This window comes from Typopeltis vanoorti, chromosome 19 (genome assembly GCF_054136105.1).
Source record: "Typopeltis vanoorti isolate ZY-2024b chromosome 19, IOZ_Tvanoo_1.0, whole genome shotgun sequence".
In the NCBI taxonomy this organism is placed as follows: Eukaryota; Metazoa; Arthropoda; class Arachnida; order Uropygi; family Thelyphonidae; genus Typopeltis; species Typopeltis vanoorti.
Genome location: NC_143567.1, coordinates 111,993,751 through 112,006,360, shown reverse-complemented (window position 1 = coordinate 112,006,360; position 12,610 = coordinate 111,993,751). Strand labels below are relative to the sequence as shown.

The 12,610-nt window shown below is 36.9% G+C and overlaps 1 long non-coding RNA gene across 3 annotated transcripts in view; it reads right to left on the bottom strand.

Annotated features, from left to right (window-relative positions):
- Positions 1 to 12,610, bottom strand: part of LOC150096446 (uncharacterized) — a 109,439-nt gene that overhangs the window by 68,029 nt on the left and 28,800 nt on the right. For 2 of the 3 annotated variants that reach the window (XR_016549946.1, XR_016549947.1), the window contains exon 3: positions 9,919 to 10,522. This is a non-coding gene — a long non-coding RNA (uncharacterized LOC150096446). Of the gene's footprint in view, positions 1 to 9,430; positions 10,523 to 12,610 lie in introns of those variants that run through there. The other variant, XR_016549945.1, reaches the window with a different exon arrangement.

Sequence of the window (12,610 nt, the reverse complement as noted above, 5' to 3'; positions counted from 1 at the left end):
TGAACCAACACCAATCTGTGAATTTTTCCATTAAAATATAAAAAATAACAAAAAAGAAATAATAAATAATAAAAGTTAAATACGTTTCTTTTAAAATAAAAAAAAAACCTACTTAGTCTTAAAACATTTTAAATTTGTTTTCATTATTTCACGGCCCCCCCTCAACAAAACCTACGGCCCCCAAGGGGACCGCGGCCCACAGTTTGGGAAGCGCTGTTCTAGAAGGATAAAAGTTTGCACGTGAAAGATACGGGGATCTCAGACCTTAATTCAAAGTTTGCGCGGGAATATCTGGGGTCCAAAATGTTCGCGCAGGGTCCCTCGAGAAGCCAAATAAAAGGATCATAGAATCGACTATCATGATCGAGCATTGGCAGAGTTGACGCCAGGAGAAAAGGAGGGCGTCGATTCATGGACTACGTCGGATCCGGATGAAGTCGTGGAAGGTAACCGGAGGTGAAACCTTACAGAGCGAATAGCGTCCCAGGACCTGGATGACAAAGCCTTGACCATCAGACCTTACGTCCCAGTGCCTGCACCGCTAGAAGATCGCGCTCCATCCCCACCAGCCATTCCAGAGGAGAACACGATATCCGTGAAACCTCTAAAGTGATAGACAAGCCCTAGCATAGAGGGGGATCCAGAATAAGTCTGTAAAGGAAATACGACTAAGTGCACTGTACCTATGGAGGAGTCATGTGAGTTGAATTTTGTTGCAAACTTTTTTTTTATTATTTATGATGTGAAGGACTGTTTAGAAAGACTGAAATTATAGAACTGCTATATACAGTAGATCGAAAACTTGTTCGCATAGAGAGAAGCTGTATTTAAAGTAAATGTAAAAGACATTAATGAAAATTTTGACTTACATTGTTTTGTAAAGAACTGGTTCAGAAGAACTGACAAGATTATAGAATTAAGAAATATAATGTTATGAGAAGTAGGTTGCTTAAAGAGTGTTATATTTTATGCATTGGAGATTATAATTAATCAAAGCATGGAAGTTCCTAAACTGCAAAAGTTTAATAATTTACGTCATTGGTATCTTGTCGCATGCCTAAGAATTTGTCCTATATGATGTTTTTTTTCTAAGGTGCTTAGCTTAGAGAGGAAAGGAAAGTAGCATCCTTTTAGTGCATACCTTGTATTTCTGCTTTAGTATAAATAAACATGTTTGTTATATTTAAAAGGAGTGCCATCTGATCTTTTTCGCAATTGCACTGTTCTCAAAAAAAACAACCGATCCTGTGAGCGGGGGAGATTGGAATTTGGTACGAATTTTCAGTTGAGAGTTAGCCACGACTGTATGCAATTATAGAGGAGGAACTTTACTGGAAGTATAAATATTTTCTTATGCCATTTGGAGAACTTTAGTGGCGCAGCTAGTAATAAATTAATAAATTTCTAGAGATCTCCGGCATAAGGAAAGAATACTAAAGGTAGAGAAAGGGAAATAAGATTAACTGAGTACATGAAATGAAAACGATAACGTTAAAGTTAACGAATAAAAATATAGAAGCCATAGTTTACATAGGAGCAGCAATCGTAGCAAATAAAATACACGTTTTAAAACACGTCATATACATAACAACAATCAGCCAGGTAGAATACAAAACCACACTTTACAACAGTAATGTTTGCTAGTTCTATTGTGCAAAGGGTTGTGCAAAAACTGATGTGTCTAACTACCGACCTATCAGCACCCCTTGTGTGGTAGTGAAAAGTTTAGAGAAGTTGATAATTACTTCCATACGGAAATGGGTGGACAAACAAGCTGTATTGTGCAAGGAACCACATGGCGTTACTCAAGAAAGGTCATGTTTTAGCAATTTGTCCATATTTTATAACAATGTTACTGCTAAGTTGGATAAAGGGAGAGGAAATACTATGATAATGTTAGGTTTTTCTAAGGCATTTGACAGGATACCACACGAAAGCCTGTTGCAGAAACTGGAGAATACTGCATCGGAATATAAACTCTTGACTTGGATCAGGGGATGGTTGACAGACAGACATCGAAAAGTGGTATACAATGGGTGCGAATCTGCCAGATTTAAGGTGAACAGTAATGTACTTCACGGTTCAGTCCTTGGGCCATTATTGTTCAATCTGTACATTAACGGCAATCGGAAGGATCTAACATGAGATGTGCAATTGTTTGCCGATGATGTGTAGATTGGGGGCAATCAGGGATGCTACTGATATCAAGCACTTGAAAATGATTTCAACAAGATGGAAATTTGGACAAACGAAAATAGCTGTCGGTTTAATCTTAGTAAGTGTAAAGTTATGCACTTTGGCATGATTCGAGTACCAGCAACATATTATATTAGCGGGTTTATGCCTACATAAACTGAAGAGGAAAGGGATCCTGGAGTATTGGTGGATAGGAATTTAAAGTTCAAAGTAGCAAATATAACTCAGAGGATAATTGCGATTTTGAAGTGAACCTTGACATCTAAGGTTCACTTAGATGTCAAGTTTGACAGCAGGATTAGAGACACGTGGATAAAAAAAAAGAATACAAAAAGAAAATTAGAGCTTCAGATATTAATAACAAATTTAAATGTATTAAAATGTACCTTAATTAGCATACAACTAATGCTACTAAACTATTATTTTATGTTGTAAAACTATTCAAGATAGCAAACGGTTTTCAATTTGCCTGGATCAAACACGGTAAAATATTTTTACGAATGAACAACAGTCAAAATACACCCGATAAGGACCGAAGAAGAGACGAGTAATATTAGCTCCTAATAGAGGACACCTCATCAGGTTCTTTAGATGAATTGAAGGACCTGCAAACCTTTATATTTGAAACCAACTCTTATATACTGCACATAAACATCAGGAGCTTAATACAAAATATGGACCACCATCTGGATATGCTCTCTGAGAAATGGGTCAAAGAGGAAGAGATGAGTATCTTTGCTCCTCCTGAGTATCAAATATTCCTTAACTGTATGGCATATAAAAAATCGGGTGGTGTTTTAATTTTCGCCACGGACACTCATTGAAATCTAAATCAGCATAAGTTTCACACGAATACTTTCGAATGCCTGCACCGACACAAACATGATTACACAAAAGATCATTTTAATGAAGAGCTGGAAAGCGTACTGAAAAGTATCAAAACTGAAGCCGTTTATCACCTAGAGGATGTAAATATGGGCTTGCTTAAAAACAGTAGAGAATAGGGCGAATATCTAAACATAATGTGTGACCTGAGTTTCAGACAGTATGTCTTCCAACCAACCAAGAAGGCGAGAGATGAAGGATCACGTACCGATCATGTCTTCATGTGAAGCACAACGGAGAACACAGGTAAGTCAGAATATGCGAATACCACACTACAAACCATTTCCCAATATAAAAAAAGAAGGCAGAAGTAAATATGCCGGCCTGGTTGGCCAAGTGATTAGCATGTCGGCTTGCCAACCAAGAGAATGCGAGTTTAAATTCCGCCATGGGCATGGATGTTTGTGAGTGTCCTATAAACTCTGTGTGGAAAGGAAATCTGCGACCGTACCACTTATTCTAGCAGAAGACTTCATTCCCGAAACCCAGTGGGGGACGGAAGTAAAATTACGGACGTCAAATTTGAGGGTTTTTCTTTTTTTAAAAATCAATAAACACAAACACTTACAGACAACACACATAGCAGCCAAACAGTTGATTACAGAAAATATGAGAATGAGCTCTACAGGGAGCTGATTTCCAACATCACTCCGCCAAAACATGTACGAAGGAGACCTCAGAGAGAAAAAAAAAACAGAAAAAAAAAACATGCATAACTGAATAATTTACTAAACAAAAAGAACTGCTATACAGGAAAAAACAAAGAATCTCAGAGATGGAAGAGAACATAAATCATTTAACAAGCTTATGAAGAACAAAATCAAAAGGAAAAGAAGTATTCTTCCATACTGAATTTGCGAAATGCGGCAACGATCTAAGAAAGTAATGGAGATGTTTGGATTCACTTCTGAGTAAGCAGAGTAAACAGAAAACATTCCACACTTCCACTAATCTGAGAATTATAGTCAATTAAATTAACACATTCTTAATAAATATTGGTGCCCATGTGGCAGAAGATTATCCGACGAATGGCATTCAATCCTTGAACGTAGGCTGTAAAAGAGGTGTAACCTCAAACGCTCCTGTCAGAAATCTAAGATGTGAACTACAACTAACACTAAACAGAATTAACACCAACCAGGCTGTGAAATTTTGAGTAACTATAAAAAGGATACAAACTTTTACTAAATACTACTCAAAAATTGTCCATCATATCGTAAACAAATCCTTCTGTACTGGTAAATTCATAATAGACATAAAAAACCGTTTTACTCACCTATAAAAAGGTGACATCGAGGAACTTCACAAACCACAGACCAATCTCTATTCTACCTATTCTCTCAAAAATTCCTGAACTCACAATGATAAAAGCCATTCAATAAACTTCTACAGTATAATTCAGTACGGATTCCGTGAAACACGAACAAGCCTGCCTAAATTCTCTGAAAACTCATATATAAAAGTATTAACAACAGTAAAGAAAAAAAACAGCAGTTATCGTCTTAGATTTACAAAGCCATTTGACACTGTAGATCGTGCCAAAGTATTAAAAAAAATTGTACACTGTCAGGATTAGAGGGAAGTGTCACCTATGGCTTCAAACTTATCTAGAATTCAGGTGGCAAGCAATTCAAATGAATCTGGAGCAGTGTTTCTCAACCTGGGGTCCACGGACCACAGATGGTCCGCAGGCAGAATTTATTTAAATAAATATATTTTAGATCCCCGTATCTTTTTTGTTATCCAAACAAATTAAAATTGAATAAGTAAGTAAAAATTATTGAAATCCAATGGGCATTAAAAAAACCAAGAGCGTCAGAATGTTCAAAGGCAGAAGCAATAAAACTACATTGTTGTTCACTTCACCCCTTTTATATTACTCGTTACTCTGGCACCGCAATAATTTGTAGTGGCAGAATGACGAATAAGATGGGTGAAGTGAACAACAATATAGTTTTATTGCTTCCGCCTTCCCTTGCTGTTTTATCAGATTTGAAGTGAACATGTGTTATCAACATTTAACCAATTGCTTGTTGTTTATTGATTTTTATTACTGAAGGTTTTCCTCCTTCAGAAGTGCTAAATGATACTTGGACAAAGTGTGTCTTGAGTTAACCCCAGTATTTATATATTTTTCGGAGTTTTTTAATAATGGAAAAGTGGCTTAGAACTAGGACTTTGAAAAGAAGGGCAAATGAAAAACAGGTGATACTAACCCTAATTGTGATAACGGCGAATAAATCTGATACTATTAAAGTAGAAGAAACAAGCAGTTCAAAGAAAAAATACAGTAGGAAATATAACAGTTCATATTTGAAAATCGGATTTAATTGGTGTGGAGATGAAAGTGAACAGAAACTCAATGTGTTTCGTGTTATAAAGTGTTGTCGAACGAGTGCATGAAACCTGCAAAACTCCCACGATATTTAGAAACTAAACATTGCAATGTAAAAAATAAGCAAATTGGAAAAAAAAAAAAGACAATTTCAGCGACATTAAATCATGGGAAAGATGTAGCTCCGGCCATCGGTCCGATTAATAGCACGGCACGGGAAGCATCTATCTCTTAAGTTTGCGCATAGTAAAAACAGGGAAACCTTATTCTATCGAGGAAAATTTGCTACTTCCAGCTATAAAAGATGTGGTAAAAACTATGTTTGGGAACACGTTACTAAAAGATGTTGATTTGCCACCTCTTTCAATGATATTGTAGGTCGAAGAATTAATGATATTACAGGTAACGTCGAATCTCAGTTAACCGAAAGAGTTAAGAAGAGCCTTTATTATGCATGACAAATAGACGAGACTACCGATGACACAAATGATGCGCAGTTAATATGCTACTTAAGATATGCGCCTGATAACGACATTCATGATGATATTCTGTTTTGTAGAACTTTGTCATCCCGAACAACTGGAGAAGAAATATTTCACACTCTCAATAATTACATAAAGGGATCCAGTGGGAAAAATGTATGGGCTTCTGTTCGGATGGAGCTCGCGCCCTTAAGGCAGGCATAGTTGGGGGTTGTTTCTATGGTCAAGGAAGTGACTCTGGATATGAATCAGGTATATATTGTTTCATACATAGGGAAAGGTTGGCCTCCAAAGGAATGCCACCAGAATTTAAAACTGTGCTATACAACGATGTAAAGTTAATTAATTTTATTAAGGCTCGACCGTTAAATAACAGTTTATTTAAAACTGTGCTATACAACGATGTAAAGTTAATTAATTTTATTAAGGCTCGACCGTTAAATAACAGTTTATTTTCAGTACTCTGCGATGAAATGGGCAGTGAATATATATACAACTTTTGCTTCATTCTGAAATTCGCTGGCTTTCCAGGGGAAAAGTACTAACAAGATCATTTCAATTAAGGCACGAAGTTTTATTGTAATGGTTATCAATAGTATCCTATCTTTCAGGCAAATTTTCTAACTGTTCTTGATGCCTACAACAAAATAAAGGCATTCCAGAAAAAAAAAAAAAAATGATGTTATGTGTTAGTTATGTAAAAGACAGATAATCTGCACCTTTTTCAACATTGAAATCCTCTTTAGTGAAAAATGATCTTTTTGTTGATTCCGAGTTTCTGAAAGGGTTCACACCTCAAAACTCTGAAACAAAATTTCGAAACATATTTTCCGAATAACTTTTATAAGAAATCTGTGGGTTCGAGATCTATTTCCGGCTTTCAGTAACGAGAACAACCTTTAGTTATCGAAAAAAGAACAATTAATTGAGCTTTCAAGTGAAAGTGGGCTTAAAATGCAATTCCGTGATCTTGGTTTGGCTCAATTCTGGATCTCGCCTTCAGTGAGAAACGAATTTCCCGAATTACCTGAAGAAGCACTAAAGTTTTCTACAAACCTATCTTTGTGAGAAAGGATTTTCATCGCTCCTTCAAATAAAAATAAAATACAGAAATCGTCTTAGTGTGTGTGTGTGTGCCGATCTCCGACTGAAGTTGACCAATATTGAGCCAGATATTCAGCAACTCTGCCGAGAAGCTGAACCATCTCATTAAAAAAAGGTAGAATTATGTTACTATCTTATTATTTATTTGGAGTAGAGTTTCCGATTATTCTCGTTACTGGTTTTAGAAGTAATCCATTTCCAAAATCGGACAAAATCACGGATGAAACAAAAGTTGCGCAAAGTGACGTCATGGTGAGGCTACGCTCTGCTGGCGAGGAGGATAGGATAGCTGCCCGCGTCCCGTTTAGCGAAATTCGCTTCCAGGAATATGCGGCCGAGCACTCCCAATCAATCGCATGCTGACAACAACATCCGTACGGTCATGGACTGTACAGAAACACACATCACAACGTATCGAATACAAGCAGCACACAAGACGGATATAAATAAAACCTCCACACGATTAATGAATCTGCCAGATTTATGATGACCACTGTTGTGCCTCTGGATAAAACAGGAAGGATATAATTAAAACCACCATCATAATACGATTAGTACAAATCACATGCGTACAGTATATACGGCATACGGTCGCTGGCGGAAAAAATGCGCCCGACCACGTGGATGGCACTTTGCGACTGACATCGTGGATTGGACTCTTTACAGATATTGGGAAGGATCTCACATAACAAGGTGTCTTAAATTTTTTTGATGGTCATGGAAAACTTGTCAGGGAAATAAGACGATTTGTATCGGCAGGGAGTGTTTTTTGTGTGTGTTGATGGAAGGGGGCATTAATGGCTTTGCGATATTCTGTGAGAAATTTTTGCGTATATGATGATGGTTTGGACAGGACAAGGAATGTCATCCATGATGGAATCCATGGATGTCAAGTTCGTATTCAGTATTACGATGAATGGAGTAAGATAAAAACAACATTTTTACCTCGTCTCACAACGCACTTAGCAAATGGAACAGTTTATATGTCGTAGATCGAATCAGAGAGTGCGTGAAGATAAACGTTGTTGTGGGCTGATGAATGGGGGATTACATATAAAATATAAAAGTTAATGAGTTGATGTGGGTGAATGAACGGGAATTAAAGATACACGTCGTTGTGGGCAGATGAATGAAGGTATGAGCGGGACGGCGCTGACATTTGCCCATGGTACAAACGGCGCTAAAATAATGTTGTTGTGGAGTGAGTTTAATGAGTTTGGACAGATGAATGAGGATTACATATAAAATATAAAAGTTGCTGTGGGCAGATGAATGAGGGTCTCAGCGTGACGGCGCTGGCATACCCATTCATTTGCCCACGGCAAATCGGAAACTGATACCTTAATTTGTTTAATAAAAATTAAAACTTGATTCAGTGATGATATAGTTTTAATCGTTTACTTCCAACTTAATTATGTTTCTATGTGTATTCAAAACATGCCTTCGATTTATTATGTAATAAAAAGGCACAGTTTTTCCAAAATGTTGGTAATCCCCACATACATTAATAAAAAAAATAAAAAAAAAATTACATCACTCAGTGGTCCGTAGAATTGTTTTAGGCATCTTACTGGTCCTTGGGCTTAGACATGTTGAGAAAGGCTGACCCAGAGCAAACCATCAACTCATCCAAACTGGAGTTCTGAAGGCTCAGTTCTAGGACCTATTTTATTTCTGATCTATATAAACGACCTCTGTTCGCTGGAAATGAAAGGAACCTACCTAATCAGCTTTCCTGATGATAAGGCAATAATTTTCACTTTAAAGAGCAACATTGATTCTCACATATTAATCCTGCATACATAGTCCAGTTAAAGCAAAATCAAAATGAACATCCAGAAAAGCAAAGATAGCCTATTTGAAGTGAAGAGCAGAGAAGCCATCTCATCAATTCAATATCATACACTTCCAGCAACCCCAGAAATGACTGCGGTCGCCAAACTATACAGAGGGTCCACACATAGCAGAATCTGGTCATACAAGTGGAACATAACCGAAATGGAAACCCACATACAAACAGTTACAAAAACGAAGGTGCATGTATTATACAGAATGTTTAACATTAAGCACACAGTATATCTCATCAATTTTTAGTTTCAATTTTTACATACACTGTTTACGTTATATTCAAGAATTCTTGAATATACCAATTTTTGGTATATTCAAGAATTCTATATGGAATTTGTAGCTTGGGAAGCACACAAAAATGTTCCATCAGCTTCCTTGGCTACCACAAAGCTCGGATCTGAACCCCATTGAGAATGTATGGGACATCTTAGAAAAACAGACCCAGGAGCAAAGTCCCTTTACATAGAATCTGAGCTAGTTAAAGGACTGTCTGGTGAAGACTTGATACGTTGTAAACACTTTGTGGAATATATCCCGAAGCACATGTGCTGTAAATTGAACTAAAGCAAGTCCAACAAGGTATTAAATAAATTTTTTTATTCAGTGGCTGGTGTGTTAGAACTGCTTAGCTTTAAGTCAGTGTCACGTACAGGAAACTCTTATTCTAAGTGACCTTGGTACAAAACAAAGAGTTCTCATGGATGGCAATTATAAACTTAAAGTTCAGCTTAAAGCTATAATGCAAACTAAACAAGTAAACAACGCAAGGTAGACTAGTGAATGGTAAATTGCTTCCGAGAGACATCCCCAAGAAGACGCCACCTGAAGTTGGCCTTTCCTGCTCGGATTAGCAAACACTCCCAATCAAAGCCTTTGCCTAACATTGTTAAAAACAAAATCACATAGTAAAACTCAATTTTAATTCTCTTATTCTCATACTCTGCCACTATTCTGTTATGCAACACAATGCAACACTGCATTGCATAATAGAATATCAGTTGTTGAGCATAAGGTAGCAATCAATGAATAATGATTACAGTGCAGTAATTGCACCTCTTAAAAACTCACCTCAACTTGGCTTGTTTCTTCCATCTATTTGCTCAACAGAAAGCAAGTTCACTTTCCACTTCACAGCAGCACCAATCCAAGGAGCGAATCGGAAGTCTGCTGTAGCTCACTGCTTTTGTAGAAGTACAGGGTGCTTCTGGCACAATGAGTGCCATCAACTGAGTGAATTTCATGCATTCAACACAAGTTTGCATGCTGTGCTGTCCTACAAAACTGTTTCTAATACATAGCAACATTTTGGTTTAAAACTTCTCAGTCATAAAAGTCCCTTTCTAATCAAGAACTAACTTTCTAAACAAGATCTTCAGTCCAGTAAAAAGTACATGGGTATTTTACTTCTTTGCTGCATAAAAGTGATTTTCTGTGCACACCTCAGGAAATTCTAACTTGCAGTCAAACGAAGTTTTCTTTAATGAGCTTCCTTTTGTGTCTCTGGGCACCGAAATTTTAATTCTTCCTCTCAGAGATCCAGGAAAGGACGCAGAAACACGGATTTCACGCTTTGTATATGACAATTGACGAGGAGAATAAATTCATCAAATGCAAACATCCATCTGTTCTTCGTCTTCTCACACTAAAGCAGTGAATTTGTTTTCAGCATGACCTGCCAAAAGAAAATGATAAATAATGTATCAAAAAGTGAAAAGAAACTTTTTGTCTGATAACTTTCATTACTTTACGTAAGTGACTAACAGTAAATATTTTATATATTACTACTATTATTTATTGATTTATGACTTGTTGGTTATTATTTTTGACAATATAATTCAAATATAGTATATAAAGCAAAATAAAAGTTTGAAATGTGCGAAAGAGTTCATATGCTTGAGTCCCCTTATCAACATTTATCTGAAAATCTATTGTGGCTCTTTGCGGGAAAATATAGCTGAGTTCATGAAACTTTCTCCATAATTTGGACAGCACAGTGAATATTTCAAATGACATAGTGGCAGCTTACTAGAAATTTCAAAAGAGAAGAACAAACATAACGAAATCAGTTGCTTTGGATCAAAAATTGAATACAGTTTTTGATCCAAAATGGATTCAGTAAAACTCTTCAACAAGTTGCGAATGTGGGTCATTAAAGTAAAAGGGGCCCAGCTGGAAGCGAGATGACCGTTCGACTTGAACAAACAGCCAGCGCTCTTGCAAGGACTTATTTGCAGCAAACTGCATTCATTTGAGGCGTTAACTGTTTTCCATTTTATCAGCCACACAAGGTAGTTCGCTGGACCTAAATGGAGGGACGAAAGCGATTTGCATTTAAGTGCAGAGCTGGCACCTTCACAAAGCTACAAAAATCAACTCTATCAGAGACAGTTCAGCGGCATTCCAAAACACAGAAGGTAGAAAAATGCTTGCGTATTTAGAGTGGAAGCTGAACCAATAATTAAAATCATTCCAAATGTCTGCATGCTTGAAATATTCTGACACGATTCTAAACCTTAAAAAAAAAATTTTTTAAAAATCGTCCTCGTACATTGTGAGATATTTGAATGTCTTTACTTGATTTCACTCAATTCGGTTTAGAGTTTTCATATGGAAGCAGTTCACCACAAACAAAGCTTCAAATTTCGCTTCTTTCTTTCAAGTTTATGCGTTACTTACTACTCTCTAACCAGCAATGTCCGCAGTTTTGCTTTGCTGCAACCGAATTTAATCGTCCAAAACCTTTTGCTTTCTTTCGATTAAATTAGCAGTGTCAGGGTGATAAACGCAGGCACATCATTATTACAGTAATCCTTAATATAGCCTCTTAAGGTCCCATGTTTTTTTTCCTTTTGTACGCAGTTACTCTGCATTTTGGCGGGACGGATTACATCCATATTTCGAAATTAAATCTTCGATGACATCGCTTACTTCCTTCTGATTACACAATTATTTCGCAAGCCGTTTTCATTATGCCAAACATCGCTAGTGCATGAAAGAATACAAAGGAATCTTTCAAAATCAGTTTCCGCTAATTTTACGAGCAAAGAAAGCTCAAATCACAATTATATCGTTTGCGAACTCTGTGCAGTTTGTTGTATTGCAGCGTGTCTCCGTCACTCACATTTGTTCTGCAAAAAAATAGTGTAAAAAACGCAGCAAATAGAGAAACCAAAAGCTTAAATTTGGAGCGAAAAATTATTAAACGAAAGGATAATTAAAGATCCACTGGTATGTTGTGACCAACTGTGCTTGTTTTGAAATTATAAAATTTTCGAAAGTGATCGCATTTTTGTCTCTTTGTGAATCACACCCAAGAAAGGCTATTAGCCCACAGTACATTAGTACTACTATGCGGGAAGTTAAACGTTGTAGTACTAAATCCTTAACTGTAGAGACCAAACACGGAACTTTTATTTCAAGCCACTTCAGTTCTCCGAAAAGCAGGGTGATGATCCACGTCGGACGATGAAATTCATCTGCCACTTGGACACATTAGGAAGGGTACCACTGGTATTTTCATAAACATCTCCTTCGTCTGAACTGTGTTCATCATATGATCTACTCTCACAGAAAAGGTCCACACATGGTAGATGTGTTGCGAATAATTGGTTCGAACTGTATTTAGCTAACAGGAAACAATTCATTAACTTTGGCAAAGACAACAGCGAAATACAAAATATGGCGTACCGAAAAAAAATTAGAATTGGGACGTATCCTGTTTTCAATCTATGTCAATGATCTTGGTGGCTGCGGCTTATTG